The sequence below is a fragment of the Hyperolius riggenbachi genome, chromosome 8 (assembly GCF_040937935.1).
Source record: "Hyperolius riggenbachi isolate aHypRig1 chromosome 8, aHypRig1.pri, whole genome shotgun sequence".
Classification (NCBI taxonomy): domain Eukaryota; kingdom Metazoa; phylum Chordata; class Amphibia; order Anura; family Hyperoliidae; genus Hyperolius; species Hyperolius riggenbachi.
Genome location: NC_090653.1, coordinates 65,458,681 through 65,479,942, shown reverse-complemented (window position 1 = coordinate 65,479,942; position 21,262 = coordinate 65,458,681). Strand labels below are relative to the sequence as shown.

General features: G+C 43.4%; 1 protein-coding gene across 10 annotated transcripts in view; it reads left to right on the top strand.

The window, feature by feature from the left end:
- RYR1 (ryanodine receptor 1) overlaps positions 1–21,262 on the top strand; it is a 375,187-nt gene that overhangs the window by 54,988 nt on the left and 298,937 nt on the right. The window lies entirely within an intron of this gene.

The window sequence follows — 21,262 nt, the reverse complement described above, 5'->3', positions numbered from 1 at the left end:
GACAAGTTTATTTGCAAAGTTAACAGCTTCGTTTTTTGTTTTAACCCGTGCTGTATGGGAAAACAGAAAGGGACTTCAGATAATTTCTTAATTGGAATAGTACTCTATGTACCTATGTTTATCTCATCATGTCACATGTTACTTAAACTATCCTTTAAGGCAGAAGAAATGACTACAAAAGTCTAAAATTTCAGTTGAAATTTGTCATAATTGAGTTTGCTGTGTAGGGCAGGAATTGATCACTCTTGGATCCAACTCCATTTGGATAAGGATAGCGTAATCTGGTTATGATAAACTCGGGTATAAATATTTGGGTATAGAAAACTACCTCTCCAGGTCCCGGGCCCATCTCCATTATAAGTCTATGGGAGCTACGACTGGTATAGTAAACTGGGATTTAATAAAACTTCTGCTATGGTAAATGTGTTTTTTGGACTCTACATGATGCTGACTGTGTGAAAGCCATGGCCTGCTGCTGTCTTCAAGCTGGTTGCAGGTGAGTTGATGCCTGATAACATTTGTAAGACCAGAAGAATGGCACCAGCGCTGGATATACTGCACTGTACAAATAAGCAGGCTGGGGAAAATGAGGAATAATGTGAATGTAAACAAGAGGATGCAGCGTTACCACTTCTACTTTGCAATCGCTGATAAAAGTATCATCACAGTCCTCCCACTGGATTGTACGCACTCCTGGGTATCTCTTCCCTTGTTATCGATGACGCTCCTGGTAGCATGCGGAGCGCAGTACAGGCTACTTTCACTTGTAGTGCAGATCAGAGCGGGCCTACTCGCTGCAAAACTAAGTAGAGAGGAGTACCAAGTCCTGCCTGTGTAGCCATTTGCATTACAGATGCGAATGGCTTATTATGATTGGCTGCATTTTGAAAAGAGACTTCATGGTTGGCTCAAGTGTGAGCAGAAAGTTTTGCAGAACACATGCTGGAAGTCTCACCCGTGGAGGTGTCAGTTGCCCTTCCCTGGATCAACTGGGATATGTGCAGATTCAGGTGTTTCATTTATTTATTTTTATTTTTTTCTGGTTGGACTTAATGGACGAATGTCTTTTTTCAACCAAACTAACTATGTAACTATGTAACTCACAGGAAGCAAGGGGCTGCCTCTACTCAGTGATGGCAGTAATTTTTAAAGAGCCCTGAATACTGTACCAGCAATATGTCCAGGCTGGTTATGCAGCCTTAAAGGGGCACTATGGCGAAAATGGTAAATTTTAAAATATGTGCAAACATAGACAAATAAGAAGTACATTTTCCCAGAGTAAAATGAGCCATAAAATACTTTTCTCCTATGTTGTTGTCACTTACAGTAGGTAGTAGAAATCTGACAGAAGCAACATGTTTTCGACTAGTCCATCTCTTCATAGGGGATTCTCAGCAATGGTTTTATTCTTTATAAAGGTATTCCCTAAAAAGGATTTAAACAATGATGCTGGCCGGCTTCCCTGCTCGCTACACAGTTTTTTGGCAGTTGGACAGAGCAACTGCCATTCACTAAGTGCTTTTGAAAATAAATAAATTCTTAGAGAATTTCCCCATAAAGAGATGGACTAGTCCAAAACCTGTCGGTTCTGTCAGATTTCTACTACCTACTGTAAGTGACAGCAACATAGCAGAAAAGTAATTTATGGCTCATTTTACTCTGGAAAAAAACGTGCTTCTTATTTGTCTGTTTGCGCATACCGGTATTTTAAATGTTACAATTTTTTTGCCAATAGTGCCCCTTTAAATAATTAAGAAATGCCTACTTCCATATCACTTCATTGGTTTGTATCACAAATGGACCTAGAGCTAAAAATACTTTTTTTATTCAGGAAGGAGTTAATTTTAAGCCCATAAATATTTCTTGTAGTGCAAATGTCTTTTAAAAGTAAGTCTAAAAGGAATACTACTTAACCTGTTCGGTGGTAACCCTGAGCCATGCTCGGGTGAGAAAGAGATGCTAGGAGTTGTAATCCCGAGCCTCGCTTAGAGTAGCCGCCAGGAAGTATATAGACGCAGCTACGTTTGTAACTCACCTTCCCTGTGATCCGGATGCTCTCAGCCTCTGTTCTTCCACTCCTCAGAGGCTCTCGATCCCTCAGGTGACATTGACGTTTGCTACGTGACGACAGACCGCAATCTCACCATGGGGTAGAGCATCACCGGGAGGACAGAAGAAGGAATTGCAGCACTGGATCCCGGAGAGGTGAGTAACATGCAGGGCTGTTGCAGATCTCTAGGGGTATGATTACGTTTTTTTTTTCCTGCTTCTAGGGTCTAAAGGCACATGAAAAAAATTGTACCCCTTTTAAACCCTAAAATCGTAAAATAATCCTACCAATATTTTTATTAACTGAATATCATAAGAATGTGACTCTGCTTCTTTTTTCTCTCTGCTGCAGCTCAGCAGAGAAATACTATGAAGCAGTCTCCTCATGGTATAGGAGTATGCTGAGCATGTATCACTGTGATAGGGCGAGACACAAGATTATAGAAGAGTATAAATATAAACCTGCTTAAACAGCAGTGCCAGCTTGATTCATTCTGGAGGGCCAGATGGGGAACAGCTTGCTGAAACATCCTGTGACAGCAATTCTGCAGTTGTCTTTCCTGCATTATATTGTTTTCAGTCTGCTGCTGCAGTGCACCTAATGTAGCTCTAAATTGTATTTGTCTTTGTGCTCGAGGCATAGTGAAGAGATAATTGTAGTCCAATGTTGTGTGAGACAAGAAAGAAAAAAGTAAAAGAATCTACTGCCCATGGACGAGTTAGATGGTATTACTTGTGTATGAAGACCACCCGCAGATTCTAGCTCTCCATACATTTGCGGATGTGACGGAACTCCCTTCATGACAGCTTGTGCAATGAGGGGACTATTATTATTTAGTATTCATATAGCCAGACAGACAAAAATGACAGCGCTCACAGGCTGCAACTGGCTTATAAACCATCAAGGGGCGTGTACAGACCCCCAGGGGCTAAATACACGCCTTGAATCCAAATCAGATGCAAAATTATGCAAATGTAAGTGCTAATTTATGTGCTAGTCCCTAATCTAAAATTTGAATGCAGATTGGATGCAGGCTACCACAAGTATACTTAGAACATTTTACATAGAGAAAAAGGTGTAGGCAGCGCTTCCAAATACAGAAAGCTGCACCTGAATTGATTAAGCTGCAGAGTAGTGCAGAGCTCCAATGGACCATATTACACAACATGCATTCAAACAGGTACAGCAATGGAGGGCGTTAGCTTCAGCAAATAATATGTGCACAAATCATTTCCTACTAGACTTCCCCCCGGCGTTGACGTGCCCCCTCGGGGAAGACTAAGTCGCACCAGGTAAGTTATGCTTTTAATGTCAGGTTAGTGGTAGGTCTTCCCCGAGGGGGCACGTCAACGCCGGGGGGAAGTCTAGTAGGAAATGATTTGTGCACATATTATTTGCTGAAGCTAACGCCCTCCATTGCTGTACCTGTTTGAATGCATGTTGTGTAATATGGTCCATTGGAGCTCTGCACTACTCTGCAGCTTAATCAATTCAGGTGCAGCTTTCTGTATTTGGAAGCGCTGCCTACACCTTTTTCTCTAAGTATTCATATAGCACCAACATCTTCCGTAGCGTTGTACAAAATATATAGTCCCGCCACTAACTGTTCCTCGAAGGAGCTCACAATCCAATCCCTACCATAGTCATATGTCCATCGTAGCCTAGGGCCAATTTTATGGGGAAGCCAATGAACTTTTCTGCATGCTTTTGGGATGTGGAATAAACCAGAGAGCCCAAAGGAAACCCACGCAGACACGGGGAGAACATACAAACTCCATGCAGATAGTGTCCTGGCTGGTGAGAGTGCTAGCCACTATGCCACTGTCCTGCCTGAGGACTGTAGGGAGGATCATACAGCCTACAGAGGGTACACTTAAAGGACCACTATTGCAATAAATAAATATACAGGTTTTGGAATAGTCCATCTTCTTATGGGAGACTCTCTGGGTTTTCTTTATTTTCAAAAGTACTTACTGAATGGCACTTGCTTAGTCCAACTGCCAAATTAGTGTGCAAAAGTGTAGGGAGGCTAGCTGGCATCTTAGTGTTGATTTTTTCAATTTAGTTATATTCTAAAGAATAAAGCTAATATTGAGTTTCCCCCATGAGGAAATAGACTAGCCAAAACCTGTCAGATTTTTACTGCCTACTATAAGTGTCAGCGACCTAGAAGAAAAGTTTGGGAGAAATGTATGTCTTGCAAATATATATTTTAAATTTGACATTTTTTGCTATAGTTCTGCCTTATGCGCCTTCTAGCCCTCAGTGATTCTCCCTAGAAATTGATAGAAAGTTGATCGATCATCATCTTGGAGGTAATATGTTTCCAGTGATTAAACAGTTCAGAAAATGTTTAATGTGTATGTCCACCTTACTAAGTTTCCTGTGCATGCTTCTGATCAATATACTAATATTGATTGGAATTTAACTGATCAGAATTGTGACAATATAAAATTTGATGGTTTCTAACAAAATGATCGAATCGGGGGGTAAAAACCTAGAGAGCCTGAGGTGGGCTCAAAAAACAAAAAGTAGGCTACCTGATCCATGGGGGGCAGAGCGGATAACGTAGCCGCAAAAACTGCCGCTCCTGTCGGCCGCAGGGCCCACTTTCACTTTTGTGACCTACAGGTCACAACGCTGCAAGGAGAAGACTGTGTGTCTATCGCAGCGTGCAGGGAGGCAGGGGAGTGGCAGGGGGCGCGGCTAGGTAGAGAGCCTGGATACCCTGCAGGAACACACCTATGTTTGATTAGTCCGCCTGGCAGTGGTAGTGTTTAAATAACACCAGAAACCAGCATGCAGCTAATCTTGTCAGATCTGACAATGTCAGAAACACCGGATCTGCTGCATGCTTGTTCAGCGTCTATGGTTAATAGTATTAGAGGCATAGGATCAGCAGGACTGCCAGGCAACTGGCATTGCTTAAAAGGAAATAAATATGGCAGCCTCCATATACCTCTCACTTCAGTTGTCCTTTAATAGACCACAATCACGGCAAAATTGAAAATACATGGGTGTACATTTTTAAATACATTTCTACTACAAATTACTCCCTCCCCCCTCCCCGTCCCATGTTGCTGTGGCTTACAGTAGGTCATAAAAATCCTACAAACCAGACAGGTTTTGGACTAGTCCAGCTCTTCATGGGGAATTCTCAGTAGTTCATGTTATTCTTTACAAAATCACTCCCTGGAAAGGATCTATACAAAGATTTCCATCGGCCTATCTTCTCATTTGCACACTATTCTGGAAGTTGGACTGAGCAACTGCTATTCAGTAAGGCCTAGTGCACACCAGAGCGGTTCTGCTGCGGTTTGCGATCCGCTTGCGGGTGCGGATCCACTAGGGTAATGTATTTCAATGGGCTGGTGCACACCAGAGCGGGAGGCGTTTTGCAGAAACGCATACTCCCGGGCTGCTGCAGATTTTGGATTGCGGATGCGTTTCTGCTTCAATGTTAAGTATAGGAAAAACGCAAACCGCTCTGAAAAACGGCACTTCAGAGTGGTTTGCCAGGCGTTTTTTGTTACAGTAGCTGTTCAGTAACAGCTTAAGGGCCCATTCACACTTGTGCGGGAATCGAGCGATTCCCGCTCACGGCAAACCGCTAGCGGTTCTGCAAGAACCGCTACACAATGTAGCGAGTGGCAGTGTTCTCACTGCCGCGGTTGCGGTTAGCGATAACCGCAACCGCGCTGCATGCAGCGGTTTGCCGGCGACGAGCGTTCCGCGATTAGCGATCGTGATTAGCGTGCACAGCACGCTAATCGCGATCGCTCCAAAACCGCCGCAGTGTCCAGTGATTTTTCCGCGCTAATCGCGGGAAAATCACTCCCGCAAAACGCCGGCGGTAATCGCCGGCGTTCTGCGGTTCTAAGTGTGAATGGGCCCTTACTGTAACAATACAAGAAATCTACTACACCAAAAACGCTTCACAAAACCGCAAAACGCTAGCTGAAACGCTACAGAAAAAGAAGAAAAAGCGTTTCAAAATCTGCTAGCATTTTGCAGATCTGCTAGCGGTTTTTGGTGTGCACCAGGCCTAAGTGCTTAAAGGGAATCTGAAGCGAGTAAAATTATTTAAAATAAACACATGATGTAGCTGCAAATGAATATTACATACTAACCTCACAGTCAGTTCCTCTCAGAAGCTCACCATTTTCTTCTTATAGAGATCCCTTCCAGTTCTGACAATATTTTGTCAGAACTGAAATATACCAGTTGCTGTCAGTTATTTATCAGCAGCTGTCAGTTACAACTGAATGTGCAAGGTAATGTCCATGTTTTCCTATGGCTCAAGTGGGTGATATTACAGTTTAACAGTGTGCTGACCAGGAAGTTGTTATGGGGTTCTCTTTAAATGACACTGATCAAAAGTTAACTAAAATTCTAAATGCCACATATATTTCCAGTAATTACTAGCAAATAGCAATACAAAGGCTTTTTTTTTCATCTTGCATGTTTTTGTGAAGAAAATGTGACCTTTACATAGAACAGATTTCACTGTGTGCATTACTATGCAGGACTATGCCCAGCACATCAAGCATACAGAATCAATCTTCACTGGCTCTAATACTATGAGTAAAATTTGCTCAGAATGATAGAAAGCAGAAATATAGCTTCAAATGTGTGTAAATAATCATTAGCTGTAGCATCTCTGTGTGCTTCTGTGTCTTACTCTTTGCCAAGCAGTGTAAAGTAAACCGTTTACAGTCAGGTTACAGTTCAGCTCTGCCTCCCCTTCCCCGATGCCAAAACAAAATTGTTACAAAACAGCTGGTAAACACTGCATTCCTTTTACACAGGCTGTGCTGAGAGACCTTTGAAAAGCATTTGTGTTGCTGGCTAAAAGCTCCATAGGTATAGTTGTTCTTTAAGTAAACCCTGAGAATACCCCATAAGAAGATGGATTAATGCAAAACATGTCAGATCTATTAACTTTTACAATCATTGACAGTAACATAGGAAAATAGAAAGCACATTTGCATACACATTTATTTTAAATTTTGTTAATTTTTGTGATAGTGGTCCTCTAACCATTTATGCCGCCTGGACGTGATTGTCACATCCAGGTGGCTGCTGTAGGGCTGCTGCGCACTCCTGCGCATGTGTTGTCCCCGTTAGCCCAGAGATCAATGAATAAGAACATAAGTCCCTGGTAGAAAGACCGACGGCTTCTTATCAGAAACTGCCGTCCTCCTTATACTTCCTGGAAGCGAGAGTGCTTGCTTCCAGGACTACAAAAAAAAAATTGTGTGGCCATCTTGTGGCCAAATAGTAAAACTACATCTGCATACATTTTTCAAAGAAATAAACACACATTGTTACATTTAAAATTGCCAAGAGCAGCAAAACACTGTGCAAATAAGCGTATGTGCTAGTGAATGAAAGGAGGTACTTTACCCGTTATGTAGTCGGAAGGAGAGGAGAGGGAGACAGCCCTCTGGCAATTGTTCTCCACCACACTGATCATTTAACTTTAGCACAGCACAGGCACCTTAGCAGCATATATGAGTTGAATTGTTGGCATTTTGTATTTTCATATTTTTGCAGTTTTGCAGTTTGTTAGTGATTTATTGTTTTACACAGGATTAGCATATTTATTGTTCTACTTTTTTGCACAAGATCATTATCATAGCACCAGCAATTGAGACCCTCTACCAATGTTAGGCAGTCTTCCTATATGCATAGAGTCTCCGATACCTTAGCTCTTGCAATGATCCTCATACACATGCAATAAAGTTAAAATACAATCGTAGCGCAGACTGTTTTAAAACACCTTCTTGGGGAACACCACTGCCAGGTATATAGCCGTGTGTTAGCTTGGGGCCACCGCAATATCACTTGTGCACCCAGCTTCTTCAGGGACCGTGCTCACCTTGTATCTCGGCTGCCCCAACCACAGACAGCTTTACAAGCATGTGTGCACGACTCTGCTTTCCAAACTGAAGAGAGAGGTGTATATATGGAGGATGCCATGTGTATTTCCTTTTAAGCAATACCGGTTGCCCTGCTGATCCTCTGCCTCTAATACTATTAGCCATAGCCCCTGAAAAAAACATGCAGCAGATCAAGTGTTTCAGACTTTAAAGTCAGATCTGATAAGACTAGCTGCATGCTTGTTTCTGGTGTTATTCAGATACTACTGCAGAGGAATAGACCAGCAGGGCTGCCAGGCATTGATTAAAATGAAATAAATATGGCAGCCTCCGTATACCTCTTACTTCAGTTCCCCTTTAAAATGCGAGGAAGCCCCTTCAGACACTGCAAACACCTCCTGTCCGTTTAGCCAGTTCCTATGCGTTTCTGCTTTACAATATCTGACTGCAATCATTATCTGCATGTTTAATTGGTAGATTGCTGTATACATTGCTACCAACATTGTTCAGTGTTTAATATAAATTTAAGTAGTTCAGCAGTGTTTATAAATTTCCCATATTACATTTGTGAATCCTTGTGTTCCAGTGCAGTGAGCACCAATTATTTATTGCAGGCCTGCTTTTTGGTAGCCACTCCCATCCTCAGCTGAACTGTTTTCCCAATTTCTAATTGAGAATCACTTCCAATTCAACCATGGCAGCTATCATACCTATTTAAATGCTGCAAGAAGGTCACTTGTGGCCTAGGTCATTTGGTGCCATTTAATTCCTAAGTGCTTTACAACTTACCAAGAATTTACCCAGGAATTCAAACAGGATTCAACAGCCACAGGACTCTGCTGGAAACTACTACTCTGCATCCAGAACTGCCTCCAATGCGGATGCTAAAAAATGCCACTGCTGGACATATGTTGCACAGCCAAGTAGACTCTGCTTCTTTATTTACACTGGTTTGCTTGCACTAACTGCATACTCATATAAACTGTTTAGTGGTTGGAAATTTCCTGGTTATAGACCATTACCATGTTTACTGCGCCTTTTCTTATGTTCTGCCTGTCTGCAAACATCTACAAGTTGCATTGCAATATGCATCCTCCCAGTGTACCACACTCCATATTCATTTCACCTGTTCTGCTTTCCTCACCATACTTCTCATGAACTGTTAGCTCTCCTGAAATCTCGTGCTCCCCCCAACAGCTCAAAAACCTCACAAACATTTAAATCCCATTCACATTTGCTTACTCTCTCCCTCCTGCTCTTACTTGCAGCTGGTGATATATCACCCAATCCTGGGCCACAGCCTGCTGCCAGACAAGCATCCCCTGCTGACCTGCTTCACACACTTTACAGCCCTCTGTCCACAAATAACGTAAACATCCATCCTTGCCCCAACCTTATTTCCATCCATCCCACCCACCCACAAACACATGCTCCCAGTGGCGTAGCTAAGGAGCTGAGGGCCCCGATGCTAGTTTAGCATCGGGGCCCCCCAAGCATTCTATAAATAACAATTGATACGGCGCACCAAAACCTGCCAATGGCAACTACACTGTCAGAGGTGCAAGAAGAGGATGGGGAACAGCTAGTTAATGATTACCACTATTCAAAGTATCTATAGAAGTGATTATTATGAGCACAGGACCAATAGAGAGCTAATACTGCAGTTGAGGGAGGGCCCTTTGGGGCCCCTCTGGCATAAGGGCCCCGATGCGGTCGCAACCTCTGCAACCCCTATTGCTACGCCCCTGCATGCTCCCCCTACCCTGCGGTCTCTGGAATGCCAGATCCGTCCGCAATAAACTTACAGCAGTCCACGACCTCTTCCTCTCCAAATCCCTCACCATCCTCGCACTCACTGAGACATGGATCACCCCCTCTGCCGCAGAGGCTGCCCTCTCCTACGGGGGGCTTCACCTCAATCACACCCCCAGACCAGACAACAGGACCGGGGGAGGGGTGGGTCTGCTCCTCTCCCCATCCTGCACCTTCCGTGTCCTCACACCACCTACCTCCCTACAATTCACATCATTCGAGGCCCACACCATCAGCCTCTACCACCCCCTCCCTGCCATTGTTGCGGTCTTATACCGTCCTCCGGGCTCCACCCCACAATTACTTGATGACCTGGCCTTCTGGCTCCCTCACATCCTCTCCTCTGACCCCCCACCATCATCCTCGGGGATTTCAATATTCCTATCGATGAAGCCCAGAACTCCGTTGTGACCCGGCTACTCACTATTGCCAACTCACTTGGCCTAGTACAACACACCAACACCCCCACTCACACTGCAGGTCACACTCTCGACCTTATACAGGATCTTCTCAAAAAATTAGCATATTGTGATAAAGTTCATTATTTTCTGTAATGTACTGATAAACTTTAGACTTTCATATATTTTAGATTCATTACACACAACTGAAGTAGTTCAAAGCCTTTTATTGTTTTAATATTGATGATTTTGGCATACAACTCATGAAAACCCAAAATTCCTATCTCAAAAAATTAGCATATCATGAAAAGGTTCTCTAAACGAGCTATTAACCTAATCATCTGAATCAACTAATTAACTCTAAACACCTGCAAAAGATTCCTGAGGCTTTTAAAAACTCCCAGCCTGGTTCATTACTCAAAACCGCAATCATAGGTAAGACTGCCGACCTGACTGCTGTCCAGAAGGCCATCATTGACACCCTCAAGCAAGAGGGTAAGACACAGAAAGAAATTTCTGAACGAATAGGCAGTTCCCAGAGTGCTGTATCAAGGCACCTCAGTGGGGAGTCTGTGGGAAGGAAAACGTGTGGCAGAAAACGCTGCACAACGAGAAGAGGTGACCGGACCCTGAGAAAGATTGTAGAGACGGACCGATTCCAGACCTTGGGGGACCTGTGGAAGCAGTGGACTGAGTCTGGAGTAGAAACATCCAGAGCCACCGTGTACAGGCATGTACAGGAAATGGGCTACAGGTGCCGCATTCCCCAGGTAAAGCCACTTTTGAACCAGAAACAGTGGCAGAAGTGCCTGACCTAGGCTACAGAGAAGCAGCACTAGACTGTTGCTCAGTGGTCCAAAGTACTTTTTTTCGGATGAAAGCAACATTTGCACGTCATTCGGAAATCAAGGTGCCAGAGTCTGGAGGAAGACTGGGGAGAGGGAAATGCCAAAATGCCTGAAGTCCAGTGTCAAGTACAGGTCAGGCACTTCTGCCGCTGTTTCTGGTTCAAAAGTGGCTTTACCTGGGGAATGCGGCACCTGTAGCCCATTTCCTGTACATGGTGGCTCTGGATGTTTCTACTCCAGACTCAGTCCACTGCTTCCACAGGTCCCCCAAGGTCTGGAATCGATCGATCTCTACAATCTTCCTCAGGGTCCGGTCACCTCTTCTCGTTGTGCAGCGTTTTCTGCCACACGTTTTCCTTCCCACAGACTTCCCATTGAGGTGCCTTGATACAGCACTCTGGGAACAGCCTATTCGTTCAGAAATTTATTTCTGTGTCTTACCCTCTTGCTTGAGGGTGTCAATGATGGCCTTCTGGACAGCAGTCAGGTCGGCAGTCTTACCCATGATTGCAGTTTTGAGTAATGAACCATGCTGGGAGCTTTTAAAAGCCTCAGGAATCTTTTGCAGGTGTTTAGAGTTAATAAGTTGATTCAGATGATTAGGTTAATAGCTCGTTTAGAGAACCTTTTCATGATATGCTAATTTTTTGAGATAGGAATTTGGGGTTTTCATGAGCTGTATGCCAAAATCATCAATATTAAAACAATAAAAGGCTTTGAACTACTTCAGTTGTGTGTAATGAATCTAAAATATATGAAAGTCTAAAGTTTATCAGTACATTACAGAAAATAATGAACTTTATCACAATATGCTAATTTTTTGAGAAGATCCTGTATTCACTAAATCCACCACCATTGCAGACCTTGACATTACACACTTTCCACCCTCAGACCATCACCTTCTCACCTTCAACCTCCTCACGGAAGGCACCTCCAAACTACCCGCCCACGCACCTGGTCGATGGCAAGACCTACGCAAGCTCAACCCTAGCGTCCTTGCTGACCCCCTCCATGCCCTCTCCTCCACTCTCCCCACCCTAACCTGTCCTAATCTTGCTGCAGCTCAGTATCACCACACTCTCTCATCAGCCCTAGAGAAAGCTGCTCCATCAATATTCCGCCGCAACCGACCCCCTAACCCCCAGCCCTGGCGCACTACTCGAAAACGCGCCCCTGAAGGAAATGGAGGAAAACTAGACTTAACCAGGCTTTCCTACAGTACAAGACTAACCTGCTGCAATTCCATACTGCCCTTGCTCATGCAAAGCAGGAATACTTCACCAAGCTCATCGTAGCACAAGCTTCCAACCCCCTAGCCCCCACCCCACCCTCCGTTTCCTCCCTCTCTGCCACAGATTTAGCCACCCACTTCACCAACAAAATTGTCTCCATCCCTCAGGAAATATCCAATCTTCAATTTTGTCTGTAACCTAAACTAATGTCCAGAGCTGCATAATATGTTGGCGCTTTATAAATACAATAAATAAATAAAAATGACTCATCAGGGGCTCTGCGTTAGTGTGCGTTGGTACACGTTTTTTCCATAGCAGTGCATTGGGAAGAAGAATTTAGTTCAAATGCGTTAAGTGTGAACTGTGCTATAGGAAAACATGGGAATTACTTTGAAAATCAGGTTTGTTTGTTATGACTGAGAGCAACTGATTAAAGCCAATGGGTACCGGATTAAAAAAGAAAAAGTCAGATACTCACCTAAGGAGAGGGAAGGCTCGGTCCTAATGAGCCTTCCCTCTCCTCTACCGGTGCCCTCGGTGCTGCGCTGGCTCCCCCGTTCGCGTCCGCCGCCGCAGGGACTTCGAAGGTCTTCGGGAGCACTCGAGCTTCCGAAGACGGGCCGCTCCATACTACGTATGCGCGAGTGCGTCATAGAGGGCGATCGCGCATGCGTAGTATGGAGCGGCCACGTCATCGGGAGCCTGAGTGTTTCCGAAAGCTCCCGAAGGTATGCGGAAGTGGCAGTATTTGACTGAACTGGTCGAATACTGCCACGGGGGATCCTGCGCGGGACCGGGCACCGAGAGAGGAGGGGGAAGGCTCATTAGGACCGAGCCTTCCCTCTCCTTAGGTGAGTATCTGACATTTTATTTTTTAATTCGGTAAACATTCAATTAAAGTGTAAAAAGGGCCTAACCCCATGAACCTCAAACCTCACCAGGTAGTAACGTTGCTTGTTCTAGGAGAATGCTAAGATAATCACCATGTAGCTCTGGTGGCCTCTGAACTCCATTATTCGCTCAACATAGAGCAGCAAAAAGGGAGAAGAGTAGGAGGGAGAAGTACATCGGGCACTAACCTGGTCTGTATTTACGTAGCCTACACCACTCTTCCTTAGCCTGGAGCTTGGTGTCACCCCCTCTGCTGGCAACACCTTGTGCCGTCTGCAACTACCCCCCTCCCAGTGATGCCACTGTGTACAGGCAAACAGAGGTGCCAAAAGGATAAAAGTCAATAAAAAGTTTAAAAATCGGGGGAGGCCGAGGTGTCTCTTTTTTGTATTACAGAGTAAAGTATTTACAAAGTACAGGTAGTCCCCGGTTAACGAACGAGAAAGGGACTGCAAGATCGTGCTTAACCTGAATCTGTCCATAGGTCAAAACACTGTGCCATCTCTGTCCCCTGTACCTCCTTGTGTTTCCCACAGTGCCTCCAGTGTCCCAGTTTGTGTCCCTCTTTATGCCTCCAGTATCCCCTTCTGTGTCGATTTTCTCAAAAACTATCGGGTCTTTTTGAAAAAAAAAATTACATTTTCAGGCATTTTCGTATTGGCGGGTTGTTTGCAAGTCGGGTGTTCATAAGTCGGGGACTACCTCTACATAAATTACCAACATAGGCTTATTCTGGGGAAACAATGGATTGGGCAACGGTTTTCATATCTATCCAATCAACTTTTAGTTGACTAGATAGGACAAAGGTGATATGCCTACAGCTAGCTTTACAGTAACAGTGAGGATGCGCTTCATCCCTATTTGGTGTCTATTGGGCATGTCATGAGATGTAAAATGTATCATGTGCTTAGCACGAGTAGTGGATTATCTCGATATTGCTAGATTTATGTTTCGAGGGATAACATGAGTGCTGACAGCTAATTATAGAGCCATAGCAGAGCTGAACAATGAGCAGTGATATGCTTGTTGCCTGTGAATGGTGCCCTGACAGTATTATGTGCAGGATTAGTAGTAATCCCCAGTGTACTCGCACTGCCACTGTAGTCTTCTCCATCTCTGTCCTGACTGTCTAGCCATCCAGTGTCACAGCTTTGTCTGTCTATCTTCTGGACTGAGTATGCCCAGCCTGCTAGGTGCAATATAATATATTGAAATAGATTTACTCCCAAACTGGTGAATATTGGAAAGTGTGAGTAGTCTGGCAAATCTGGCCCAGATTTAGTAAAGATGTATGTTGCCTGCGGGAAAAACCTTAACTTTTTTTTTTTGGGAGGGTGGGGATGATCAAGTACTACAAATGCCAGTAATTCTGAATTGATTCAAGACAATATCAATTTGCCTCCAAATGTATGCAGCTTGAAAATGGACCAATCAAATTCCACTTTGTTGGGATTTCATTGGTCAATTTTCAAGCTGCATACATTTGCATACAATGGTCCATGTTCAAGCTGCATACGTTTGCATACAAAATTTGCATAATCCTGCATCCATTCAGAGATCTTTCCATCTCACCGAGTATCCCTAAGCGCCATTCACATGGGAATTCATCCATTCATTCAAATGGGGTATTCGTCTAATTGAATGGAAGCGCATTTTAAATATCGGTAACAGCTTTTCCCATCTGCGCAAACACTGAAAATTATTGCATCATTTTTTTTTTAGCGTCCAAGATCGGCTACACCTGGTGCTTCCATGTCCCGCCTGTGGGGGTCAAAACAGGACGCAATGTCTAAATGCCAGGAATTGCTGCTGAAGGTTGTCAAATTCTTTACTGCTGGGTAGCAGAGAAGCATCTGACATTGTCTAAACGAGACACCGTCGTTGCTGGTTTAGACGGCTGTCTTACCCACTTAAGCCCAACTGGACAAATATATTTGTCCAGTGTTTTTGTGGAGAGTGCACCACCAGTTTGCTACTAAATGAGGCACATGTGGTATCATTTTAACCGTGACGAGTTGTGGAATCCATTTTGGTGTGTCTAAAACCTGTGAACCACGTCACATGAAAAATAGGTAGGGACAAACTCAATCAAATATAAAAAGTCATTTTCAGAATTATGATCAAACTTGGGAAAGTTTTAGCAACACTACAAGAGACATATGTGGTATCATTTTAACCGTGATAAGTAGTAGAATAGAGTTTAAAGAGTTTTAGGGTTGAGGCGCATGTCTCCTGTATTTTTTTTAGTCACAAACTGAATCAAAAGAAATTACATTTTTGCATATTCTGTACCAAAATAAAAGACTTGTAAAATGAAAACAAAGTGACAGAATATGAAAGAAACAACATATATTGTTACCTTAGGAACCTAGCTTTTTAAATATGTATGCCATAAGGGTATATTACTATTATTTTTCAAAATAAGGCCTTGTAATCATTGACAGTGTACAATGAGAAAGCAAAAAACACAAAACAGAAAAAAGACACCTTTATTTCCAAATACAATATTCTATCCATACATTGTGCTAGGAACATAATCTAAATGTTGCAATAACCAGGATGGATGAGCAAATAAAATTAGTGGGTTTAACTTATAGTCAGCACTGTTTAATTTAAAGCTATAATGGATGTAAATGGAGAAATAGATTATTTTTTTTCATCTTTTTCCCTTATTTTCCCTTTAAAATGCATAGAAAATAAGGTGATTACTAAACAAAATGAACACACACTAAAAGCCGAATTTGTCCTGAAAAAAAACAATATATAGATCATTTAGTTGTGATAAGGAGTAATAAAGTTATTGGCAAATGAATGGGAGCAGCGCCTATATGTGAAAATTGCTCTCGGGCTGAAGTGGTTAAACCAACCCTGAAAAGAAAGGCTGTCTTGAATGTATTAACTGCTCTGCGACCGCCTCACGTCAATTGGCGGCTGCAGAGTGGGTCCCTGCAGGACCGCCTAACGCCGATTGGCGTCAAGTCCTGGGGGATGAGATTAGCAGGTAACACTAGCGTGTGCATGCGCAATCATTCCCTGCTGAGACGCAGAGCTCCGTGATCAGCCTGCCAGCCCGCACTCGCCGCTCGCAGGATGTTAGCGAAAGAAAAAACAAGCAGTGTTAGAGAGTTTCGCCCAAGGGCTCCTTGCTGAATAGGTGCTGGCTTACTGAACAAGCAGAGTGTCAGGGGCAGAGCCCTTAACCAGTACACTATCCAGCCAGAAAAGGAGGCAAGATTTATTTGGCTGCTAAGTTGAATGGCCGAGCAATAATCTGTTAAAGCTGAATTGTAAAAATTGGTCAGGTCACTAGGGGGGTGTAAGCCTGTGGTCCTCAAAAGGTTAAAAAAAAATCCTGTTGAGGGAATGGGCACAAAACAGCAGTGGGATGAGCGGGACCAGTTCACATATAGGCGGTTCTTAATTTATGCCAGAGTTGTGATCCAAGGTTAGCTTATATAAATTATAATTTGGATAAAGGATGGTGTAGTTAACAAAAGGAATTCTACACCTGGAATCCATATTCACATATTACAAGACTCCTGATATCCGGTACCTGCGGGGATTGCCTGATGCCAGATACATGTGCTTGTTGGTTGCCTGAGCAACCTACCGAAAAAGCACAAACCTCCCTTCCATGCAGCTGAAAATACCAAGCCTCCAGGCACCATCTTCTATCCTTCCTGTTTCTCCTAACGGCTTTCCTCTGTGTATGGCTCCCGACGTGTCACCTGACCTGCATCAGGACACATGACCTGTCGGGCACCGCACATGGACACCAAAAAGCCGAAGAGGGTGCCTGGAGGCTCAGCAAGTATTTTGTACCCTGCAAAGCACTGTACCTATTATCCCCCTAAGGCAGGGGTCTCAAACTCGCGGGCCATTTGCGGCCCTCGATACAATATTTTGCGGCCCTCGCCGGCAAAAGCTTCCTTATAGTTCGCTTCAATGCTCCCAAGTAATCCGCCGCATCCCCGCCACTAAACGAGGGTTGCAGAGCCCCCAAATTGCCTGGGGTCAATCCGCTGGCATTTCCTGGAAGGGGCAGAGCTTTCAGCTTCAGCTCTGCCCCTCCTGACGTCAATCGCCGCACGGATCGACGCCTCTCCCCGCCCCTCTCTGTGAAGGAAGAGTGAGAGGGGCGGGCAGAGGCGGCGATGCGCCGCGATTGTGAAATTCCTTATGCGGCCCAGCCTCATCCTGACTTTGCCTCCTGCGGCCCCCCAGGTAAATTGAGTTTGAGACCCCTGCCCTAAGGCATGCCGGTTAGTGGAGACTTCTGTTACCTGAGTTCCAAATAACGGGGACTTTGCTGTACTGGGATCCTGAAAGGGTGAACAAAGGAAGGAATTCACCTGCACATGAATGTGTAAATTTGGCTTTGACAGGACCAGAAGTATGGTTTAATTGCCTGCAACTGTACAAACTAACACTTAGTGTCTGTGTCTCCCCCCCAGTAAGGAGCTCAAGCATGTCTAAATAAAATCATAAGGCACTGGCCACAGATGGTATCCAATCACAGGAATTAAGAGTGCTGAACTTATTAGGTACAGACTAACCAGCAAGCTCATGGTGACCCAGAACTCATTGGAGTGTGTAAGGGACTACAATGGTCCTAAAAGCCCCCTTACTAAGATGTTAAAAACAAAAAATTTAGGAAAGCAATTTTTTGTTTTTCTGAACTTATTAAGCATCCCTTTCACACTGTGCACATTCCATTGCGATAGCGATGCAACTGTGCTGTAAAGGTGCATCATACAATAGACATGTGGTGCGCCCCTACAGTGAAGCATACAGTATAATAGAAGTATGCTTCACTGCCACTGTAAATGCGAATGTTGTCCAGTAAACACATTGTATGCTGTGCGTGTTACTTCGGGATACATCACACCCCCTGTAAATGTACCATGGACGTATCATTGCATGGCATTGGTATGCAGTGATGTTGTCCATTGGCGGAATGCAAGGGATTCAGTGTCAAAGGACCCTTTTACGCAACTTTATCTTATTTTCTGTGACCCTTTCAAACAGGTCAGTTTCATATGACCAGCATACAACTTATAGTTCCCTTCTATTCAAGAAGAGAAAACAACAGAACTTGGAAACTACAGACCTGTAAACTTTGCATCAGTTGTCTGGTAAATGTTTTCAAGATAGCCTAAAGCCGTGTTCCCCAACCCTGTCCTCAAGGCCCACCAACAGTGCATGTTTTGTATAAAGCCACAGACATAGTTAACCACTTCAGGACCATAGGCTTAAGCCTCCTCTACACCATACAATTTTTTGTCCGATTCAATTCAATTTGATTCAATCCGATATGTCCAATCGGGATTCGATTCAATTTGCCATTGCAAAACAATGGCAAATTGAATCGAATCCTAATCGGACATGTCAGATTGAATCGAATTGGACAAAAAAATGTACTGTGTAGATGGGGCTTTACACTCCCCTAGCGATCAGGCTATTTTTTACAATTTAGGCCACTGCAGCTTTGAATTGAATTGTTGTGCTGAAGACATCTGAAAAAAGCCTGCATAAATTGACATTGAACTATGCTGGAAGCTTGGAAGCGCTGCTTTATTTGGTCTTGTGTTTCAGGCAACTAGTATTGCCTAAATGGAAATAAATATGGCAGCCTCAATATTGCTTCAGTTGTCCTTTAAACACCTGTCAAAAGTGCTGCCCCTCATTTTCTGTCTGCTGAAGTCAGACCACCAGGATTCATATTACAATCATGCAGGTCCGAGGAAGGAAGGAAGTAAAAAAAATCTGGGGATCTGGTTTTCACATTATCTAAACAGAAAATATTTTGTTTTCTGGAGATGACACTTTCTCGAAGACTTTGCTGAGAACAGGTCTTGCAAGATATTTTTTATTGGTTAGCTTGATAAATTCTCTTCTCAAACCTATGTTGTAAGATAATATATAATTTAAGGGACAAAATTAGCATAAATGTAGCTTATAAATTAGTACAAAGATTTGCTTTAAGTGATTTTGAATTTTACACCTCAGAACTCAGGAAACTTCATCAGCTTGAGGCAGGGAACACACTTGACTGTTTTCGTGCGCGTTTTCTGCACAGAAAAACTGAGAACTCATGTTAATCAATGTGCTAGTGCACACTTACTGTGTTGTTCGCGCACAGAAAAAAAACTGACATTCTGCATCCTGATTCTGCACATTTTGGCAGTTTTCTGTATCAATGACATCAGCTGCTGTGAAAAAACGCACGCGTTTTCCTGCATGGAAACACACTTAGTGTGCAGAAAAAGTATGCAGAAAAACGCGCGCGGAAAACTGGAAGTCAAGTGTGTTCCCTGCCTCAAGTTGGTGACAGGAACATTTTTTGTCATTTGTAACTGATATTGCTGCATCTGTTTTGTTGGGGGTTTTTTTGTTGTTTTTTTTTTTACATTTTTATCTAATACTGATTTCACTAACGTGTCCACTAACGATACAATTTGCTGAGCGATCATTTACAAACAATTCTTCGTATGAAGGATCGGAAATTATCGTTTGGGACCACTAATGGACAAAACTTTCCTAACCAATCCGATCTATTAAATGCTCCAGGGTGGATGTGCAGCACTATTTTTTGATTTTTTTTTCTATCATGTAGCTAGCCTAGCGCTAGCTACATGATTCCCCCCTCCCTGCGGCGTCCGCCCAGCCCCTCCGATCGCCGCCGCGCCGTCTTCCCATAAGGAAATCCTGTTCTGAACGGTATTTCCTTTAGGGCTTCCTCCGTCGCCATGCCGACGATTGTAATGACGTAGTGACGTCATCTGGAGTCCCGATCCACCCCTCAGTGCTGCCTTTCACTGATTAACCAGGCTGTGCACTGGGTCTGGGGGGGGGGCCCTCTAACACGGCGGGTAGTGACGCATTGGCGGCGATCAAGGTAGGCACGCAGCTAGCAAAGTGCTAGCTGCGTGTATTAAAAAAAATTATGAAAAATTATGAAAATCGGCCAACCAGGGCCTGAGCGGCGCCCTCCGGCGGTAATGGACGAGCTGGGCTCGTCCATACCGCTAAGGAGGGTTAAATGGATGCAAAATACTGATTGGTTAGGAGATATTTGTCCTTCAGTGGTCCCAAATTATAATTTCCGATCGTTCATACAAAGAATTGTTCGTAAACGATCGGCAAATTGTATCGTTAGTGGCCACCCTAAGAAATCTTAGCATCACTAGCACAGAAGCAGGAGTCAGCAGCCGATCGCAGTCCCTCCAGCCACTCTTACTTTTACTGATGGCTAACACAGTACAATACCCTACTGCTACTTCATTAGGCACTGTTAGGGATTCCTTGGGTTTCATTTCACATGTCATTTCTTGCTTTGCATCACATGATGGAGAGAACTCAGAAGTGGAATCCTATTGGATCATTTAGTCCTGATCACATTATGTAGGGCAATCTTTGGTTCATTGTTTTTGGTTTAGATTCAATAGTTTTTATTGTTGATTGCATAACGAGAGAGAAAAGAGAGAAAAATCTTCATCTGTAATGTTACTTCAGCTTAGTTTACTTATTGCAATGCTAGACAGTAATCTTAACTTATTCTAGTTATATATTATGAGATAAGGAGATAGACATAAGTATAACGATGAACTAACATTCCAATAGTTCCCTATCAGAGGGAGACGTTGCGTTTGAGTGGAGTGTACCTCCTGGAGACAGCCAGTGACTCATCCTTCAATTAAAGTCACTTTGGGTTTATGGGGTTGTAACATTAGTAATTAATACTAGTTCAACAATCAGGCATTATATCAATACTGATCTGGACAGCTCAATATCAGCTTAGATTAGATAGACAGCTTAGATTATAGCAGATAATAATAATTATACATTTTAATAGTAACAAAATAACAAGGATCAAGTTAAAATCAATAGGTAAAGGATGGTATATTGGTAGGGGCTGTAAGAGCATAAAAGATGTTAAATGCCAAAAGTTATTTGTTGCAATCTTTGGTTCTTGATAAATGGCCCAAATATTGACCCAAAAGGGCTACAGCTACAGGCAGCAAACTTGTATTTTCAGTTAACAGTATTCAAAAAAATTTCCCCAAGCTTTAGCTGATGACCATGCTGAGAAACAAAAACTTTAGTAAACATCCTGCTGCTGCTGCTGATGATGATCATACCTATCTTG